This window comes from Rattus norvegicus, chromosome X (genome assembly GCF_021556685.1).
Source record: "Rattus norvegicus strain SHRSP/BbbUtx chromosome X, alternate assembly SHRSP_T2T, whole genome shotgun sequence".
Classification (NCBI taxonomy): Eukaryota; Metazoa; Chordata; class Mammalia; order Rodentia; family Muridae; genus Rattus; species Rattus norvegicus.
In genome coordinates, this window is record NC_141554.1 from 122,872,412 (window position 1) to 122,879,945 (window position 7,534).

Below are 7,534 nucleotides of genomic sequence, written 5' to 3' on the forward strand. Positions count from 1 at the left end.
AAAAAGTCTCTGTTTCAAAACAAAGTCAATTACACGACATGACATTTCTCATCTATAAACAGAAAAATAAGCCCAGGTCATAGTATCTTTCTTTTCCAATGGATCCACAGAGGCACTAACATAAGAAGGGTGAAAGAATGAATCTAGCATCATTCTCCACTTTTTTTTTATCAGATAAAGATCCAATTCTTCACACTTTTAGAAGAGTTATGAAAACAAACAAGATAAGAAAGTAGCTAATATAGCAGAACTATAAAGTTTGTTTGGCTTGGGTTTTGAGGCTTGATTTTTGTCTCCCGGGCTGTCCTGGAACTCACTGGGTAAACCAGGGTGGCCTCAAATCACAAAGATCCATCTGCCTCTGCCTCTCTAGTGTTTTCCATCAGATTCTTCAGAAGGAAAGAAACGTGTGTGTTTGTGTGTGTATGTGTGTGTGTGTGTGTGTGTGTGTGGGTGTGTGTGGGTGTGTGTATGTGTGTGAAATATACTACCTTCAAACTAAGGTTGTCAGTGTGTAAACTATCCAGCTAAAGAACAAAAATTAAATTGATTTTTTGACTATTTGATTTTGTGCTCGAGTGCACGTGTTCATGCATATGTGTGGTGGATGAAAGCTGGTTTCTCAGAAGTGCTGACACACTGAGAGCTCAGGGGAGACCACTACTTCTGCTCACATTCCCAGCCTAAGAGGAACCTGCCTGGAGCCCTCTTGACCCAAGAACGGAGGAAGAGTTTGGGACAGGATCCTTCAGGTTTCTGCCTGCGCCAGGAGCTGACCCTGTGCCAGAGCTCTCCATATTCAGATCTCGCTGGGAGAAAGCTGGTTTCCCAGGAATGCTGACACACCAGAGAGCATAGGTAAAACCACTACTTCTGCTCTGAGGGACCCACCCAGAGCCCTCAGGACACAGGAATAGAGGAGCAGTCTGGAACAAGATCCTTCCGGTTTCCACCTGTGCCCGGAGCTGACCCTGTGACCCAGCTCTCTGTACCCAGATCCTGTGGGGAGAGAGTTGGTCTCCCAGTAGTGCTGACACAGAGGCTTAAAGAAGGGTCACGCCACTGTCAGAGACAGCAAAACCAGCTAACACCAGAGATAAGCAGTTTGCAGGAGACAAGTGCAGGAACCTAAGCACAGAAACCAAGGCCACTTGGCATCTTCAGAACCCAGTTCTCCCACCACAGCAAGCCCTGGAATACTCCAACACACTGGAAAAGCAAGATTTTGATTTAAAATCACAACTCATGATGATGTTAGAAGACTTTAAGAAAGACATAAATAACTCCCTTAAAGAAATACAGAACAACAGAGGTAAACAGGTAGAAGCCCTTAAAGAGGAAACACAAAAATCAACCAAACAGGTGAAAAAATTGGACAAAACCATCCAGGATCTAAAAATGTATATAGAAATAATAAAGAATCACATGCATATGTGTATATATGTATATGTATACACACAGGTATATATATAAACAAATATACACAAATATATGTATACATACATATACACATACACACACATACATATGTGTATATATATGTGTGTGTATACATATATATATATATATATATATATATATATATATATATCTTGCTGTTAGGAAAACCACACTATAAGAATACAAACACAAGAACAAGCAGCTTTCTTCAGCTGATCCTAATAAAGTTTCTAGTATACCACTTGCCTGTATACCTCTCTATTTCCCTCCTTCTATATCTCACCCTTCCTTCTCTCTTCTCTGCTTCTCAACTCTAAAGTATCACAAACTTGTAAATTTTCTTTTACAAGGTACATTTGTTTATACACACTAAGATTTGAAAGGCCTTGGGTGTAGTGAAACACAGATGAGTATTCCTGGGAACTTTTTACCAATTGTTTATTCTTGCTCACACGCACATAGGCATTCCCTCTGAAGTACTGTAAAACACTCTTTACTGGTATATACCATGAGTATATCTTCACTTTATGCAAGGATATTAAGACTGCAAGAATTTTGATCATGAACCTACATCTGTTTTTCCAGAGCACTGCACAATTCTCAAAAGAGAGAAACCTCTATCTGGCCCTACAAGATCATAACTGCCATTTCTCAGAAACAGACTCTCTTAGTTAGGGCTTTATTGCTGTGAACAGACACCATGACCAAGTCAACTCTTATAAGGACAACATTTAACTAGTGCTGGCTTACAGGGTCAAAGATTGAGTCCATTATCATCAAGGCAGGAACATGGCAGCATCCAGGCAGGCATGGTGCAGGAGGAGCTGAGAGTTCTATATCTTCATCTGAAGGCTGCTACCAGAATTGTGGGCTTCCAGACAGCTAGGATGAGGGTCTTAAAGCCCATGCCCACAGTGACACGCCTACTCCAAGAAGGCCACACTTAGTCCAACATGGTCTCACACCTTCTAATAGTGCCACTCCCTGGGCCAAGCATATACAAACCACCACACAGACCAACCCCAACAATCCTGAGCAAAACCTTGAATGCTAGCCTGGCACCTACAACTCAGGAGTTATGGAACAGAAGGGGAATCTGTCTCTTTACTATGGTTCTTGACCTTCCTAATTCTGTGACACTTTAATACAGTTCCTCATTTTTTGGTAACCCTCAACCATAAAATTATTTCCTTGCTACTTTTTAATTTTGCTACTGTTATGAATCATTATGCAAATATCTGTGTAATTTAAGGAAATCCGGATGATCATGGTGAGCAATGGTGAACAAATCCTTAGACAAAGAGGAATCCAACACCTCATTGTGAGGGGCTTGGGCTTTTGACTCTATAACCCAATGACAATCAGTACCCTGAGGAGCACCACTCTTCCATGCTGTGCCAGCCTTTTATGACTCCTACAATTTTATTTGCCTCAATAGTCCAGGGTTTCAGAGATTCACTCATGAACAGAGTAAAAAGATCTGGACTTTTCTTTCTCATTTTATGCTAGCCACAGGTGAAATACTGTACCCATCACACCCATCAGATCTACACTCATGTTAAGCATCTGGAGTAGACATATGCTTTCAACATCTGACCTGTTCCTTAATCCACAGAGGACAATAACACTCAGGTATCAATTATAGCCCTTTAAGTAGTTTTAAGAAATGTGTGTTTGGTGTGTGTGTGTGTGTGTGTGTGTGTGTGTGTGTGTGTGTGTGTGCACATTTATGTATGTGTGTGTTTATATACATACACACAAACATTAGATATCCATATGTAATCAACTAATTTTAGATTGAATAATTTTTCAATATTCTAATGTTTCTGATTTAAATCTAAAATACTCAATTAGGTATTTTTATTTTTCTAGAATCAGTTGTCTATTGTAAAATATTTCAAGTAGAATCTTTTTACCGCTTTATTGTTTTTAAAAATTGCACTAATTTTTAGTCTACCAAGAAGCTATAGATTTTAATCTGCTTTCACTACCTCCATTCACTCATCAATAAAAAGGAACTTGACTAGAGTAAGGAAAGAGCACCGCCTTGTGGTAAAATTTTGAAATGCACCAAGGGAAATAGTTACTCTTTTAGAATCCTCTCTGTCTCTCCCCCTCTCTCCTACTCCCTTCCTCCCTACAGCAACAGAATTTTTAGAAGAATCATCTTAAAGACTTGTCTAGAAAAGCGTTTTATGATGCAAAGTATATCCTCCAACAGATCACAACTCTTCTTCCACAATATGCTCATGATAGCAAAAGAATAACGCTAAACTATTACACAAAATCTCTCACTTGGTTATTGGACTTGGCATGTGATAGAAAGGTATATATAGCTGGAAATTATGGCTCATTACTTTAATCTTAGCTTATACAGCATCCAGCAGATCTCTCTGAGTTCAAGACTAGGTTGGTCTACACGGTGTGTTCCAGACCAGACAGTTAAACCCTATCACAAAAACAAACAAAAGATAGAAAGAAGGAAGGAAGGAAGGCAGAAAGAAAGAAAGGTACATAATAATAAAACAAACAGAATACTTTACTTAGTAACAAACATCATAATAATTAATATTCATTATTTACTTATACAGAAGTACATTCCATGTGAGGTATAGATACATATGCACACATACTAATTTAATGCATACCCTATAATTTAGGTACTATTACCAATTACATTTTACAGATCAAAAGCTGGGACCTACAGGAAATAATTGGCATAAAGACACACAGTTAATTAGTGTCATTCGGTACTTAAAGCTAACTAGCTCATGCTCTACAACATTATATCCGCATCACCTCTCTAAAGCTCAATTTTTATATCGTCTTTCTCAAAATAAGCTACCCAAAGTCAGAATCTTGTCCATATACTTTCTACAACTAGCCACAGGCAATATAAGACCCGTTTTTAGATAGATAGATAGATAGATAGATAGATAGATAGATAGATAGATAGATAGACAGACAGATTCTTCTATGTCTTTCATGAATTTGCAATTTTGATTTACCCCCACCCCCATGCTCTTCTCTACTCTGAAATGATTCCTTTTCTGAGTTTCAGTAGGAAGTTTTCTTCTTACAGTCTAAAGTTTGTGACTATTTACCATATAGCTTTGTCATATCCTCTTCCAACATCCACAGGATCCCAGCACCTTCACACTTTTAGAACCATTTAAAACCATGGAGGGGGCACTTTCCTAAATATCCTCCAGTATTAACATGGCAGGAATCAGAGTTTTTTTTTCTAAAACACTCTCTCTTCCCACTCCCCCTCCTTCTTCTCTCTCTGTCTCTGTCTGTCTCTCTGTGTCTCTGTCTCTGTCTTTCTCTGTCTCTCTGTCTCTCCCTCCCTCTCCCTCCCTCTCTCTGAAATGTGCTACCTTCAAATTAAGGTTGTCAGTGTGCAAACTATCCAGCTAAAGAACAAAAAGGACATTAATTTTGTGACTCTCCGGAAAAAGTAAAATCCACGAATAGGTAGAAAACAAAAGTGTATTCCACATCCAAGAATTAACAGATGTTTTCTCAGACTTTCAAAAGAGGAGAGTAAATAGGTCTCAGGATACCCTAGGAGCCACCTATCATGGTATTTTGTCTTTTGCACTTTTATTCCTTGGTGAGTTAAATGTGGGAGGAGCTCGTTCTGACCCAAATGGGAAACTTGGGTGAATTTCTCCTTCCATTTTTATGTCTATGATCCTTTTACACAGCCCAAACTGTAAACTGTCTAGACAGCAACAATCCAACAATGTCCTCAATGCCATTCTTTTCTACCTCCCTTTTCTATCTTGCTGCTCCCCCACTCCCAATAATTCCACTGCACTTTCTGGAATTCACTCTAGACTACAAAATTACTACCCCTTCTTTTTACCAGCTTTTTCCTTTTATGCTCATTTTGTCTGCTCCTGGTGACTAGAAGTTGGGTTTCTATACCACAACTCCACATTTTACATAGCCATCTCAAGCTTCTTCTTACTTGTGCAGCCTGCATTCTAGGTTTCCACTACTACTACTCTCAAGCAGTAGAAAGATTATTTTTCTTTAAGTTAAAGAATCATACACATTTTGGGCTTTGTGAAATAAGCTTAAACTAATAGGCATGGTTCAGCTCCAATACAACTGTATTGATAGAAACAGGCAAGAAGACCAGATTTTATCTATAGGCATTTTGCCAGTCTCTAAACTACTAATCTTTCATTTTTCAGAAACATGACATGTGAATTCAATTAGTGCTGCACTGCATGTGAAACCTACCATTGGACACATTCCTAAGGAAATGTGACTCTTCCAGCCCAAGCAGCCCTCAACTGTTGGAAGCCTCAGCTAGGGGTGGAGCCTCAGGAGCCCAAACCACGCCATGATACAATTTTTAACTGGGTGGATCTTGTGCAGTAAACTCTACAGCTGTGCTAATTAGACTCAGTGATGAATAGATAGATTATAGATAGATAGATAGATAGATAGATAGATAGATAGATAGATAATCATGTTTGTATGTATGTATTTATAAATGGAGGGCATTAAGTTGAGATGTAGATAGAATGAGGGTTTCTGGGAGGAATTGGTGGACGTGCAGAGACATAGATACAATCAAGTCACATTGTAGACAGCATGAAAATTTCATAGAATAATCCTTCCTTTTTATAAAAAAATCAAACTAACTATATACTATATTTGACCTGTCCTTTCTCCTGTCAATATAATTCCTGGTCCATCCATATTTATTGAAAACTCCAATATTATGATTGTTAAGGTTGATAACCATCTTGGCAGGATGTAGAATCTGTTAGGACACACACCTCGAAGTATGTCTTTAAGGGAGCTTCTAGATTGGGTTTCTAGATTAGGTTAACTGAGGTTGAGACTACCTTCCTTACCTATGGATGGCACTATTCCATGGTCTGGGTTTGCCAAGAAAGTAAAAAGGAGAGTTTGACTGGGTAATATAAAGTGCTCTATATCTCTAGGCCACACTGGACAACAGTGCCCTGGCCAGCATAGTATGAAACAATCTTATTATTCTACTGAAACATCTATGCTGGGGACACCACTGGCCTCTACATGGCCATATCCAAAGGCACATTTCTGTCTGGATTCATCTTGCTTTCCTGGAAATATTTAGTCCTGATGATTATCCAGTCCTTGTGGAAACTCTCACTTCAGTTACTAGCTGCTTCTCATAACTTTCTGGTTACTTCTTTTCTGTCAGATACAATTTTGCTTTCAGAATATATTGGAATTTCCCACAATGCTTTCATTAGTCCCCTTCTCCTCCCATTTGACACAATGTCCCAGAATATGAAGAATTACTATGTACTGACAACATCTAAATTTGTATCTATAGCCAGAACTCCCCCAAGGCACTCATCTTTAAATATATACATCCAGTTGTTTGGGGACTATTTCCTGATGACACTTCAAAATATTAAAATAGAAACTCTTAAAACTCTGGAAAAAAGCCACAGTAGTGTCTATTCATTCTTGGAGATATTTGAATGATTCTGCACAAACAAAAATGATTTGTAAGTGTTTATTTTTGAGATTATAATTTAATTGAATTTCTCCCTTCCCTTTCCCCTCCAAACTTTCCCATATACCTCTACCTACTCTTTTTCAAATTTATATTTTTCATATATATATATATATATATACATATATACATATATATATATATATTCCTAAGTATAAGCTTGTGAATTCATAGAATGTTATTTGTATGTAAGCTTTCAAGATGAACTGTTTGGCACTGGACAACCTATTGGTTTTCCCCAACTCCCAGGGAAGACTACCTCTCTTGTTTCCAGCTTTGTTCAGTAGCCTATAGATCTTTGTTTAGGGATGAGACCTCACAGGCTTTCCACCCACCTATTTTGGCATGGACTTTGATGTCATCCTTGTTCGGAATGTTTCGACAGTTGCATTAATGAGACTTTTATGGGTGTAGCTTCTGTTTTTACTAGGACACATGCTCTCTAAGAAAACTCCCTGATCTTCTGGCTCTTAGAATCTTTCCTCTCCCTCTTCCTCAATGCTCCCTGGGCCTTGGGGGCAGGGGTGTTTTTAAGATGTATCCATTGGGATTAGTCTTTACAAC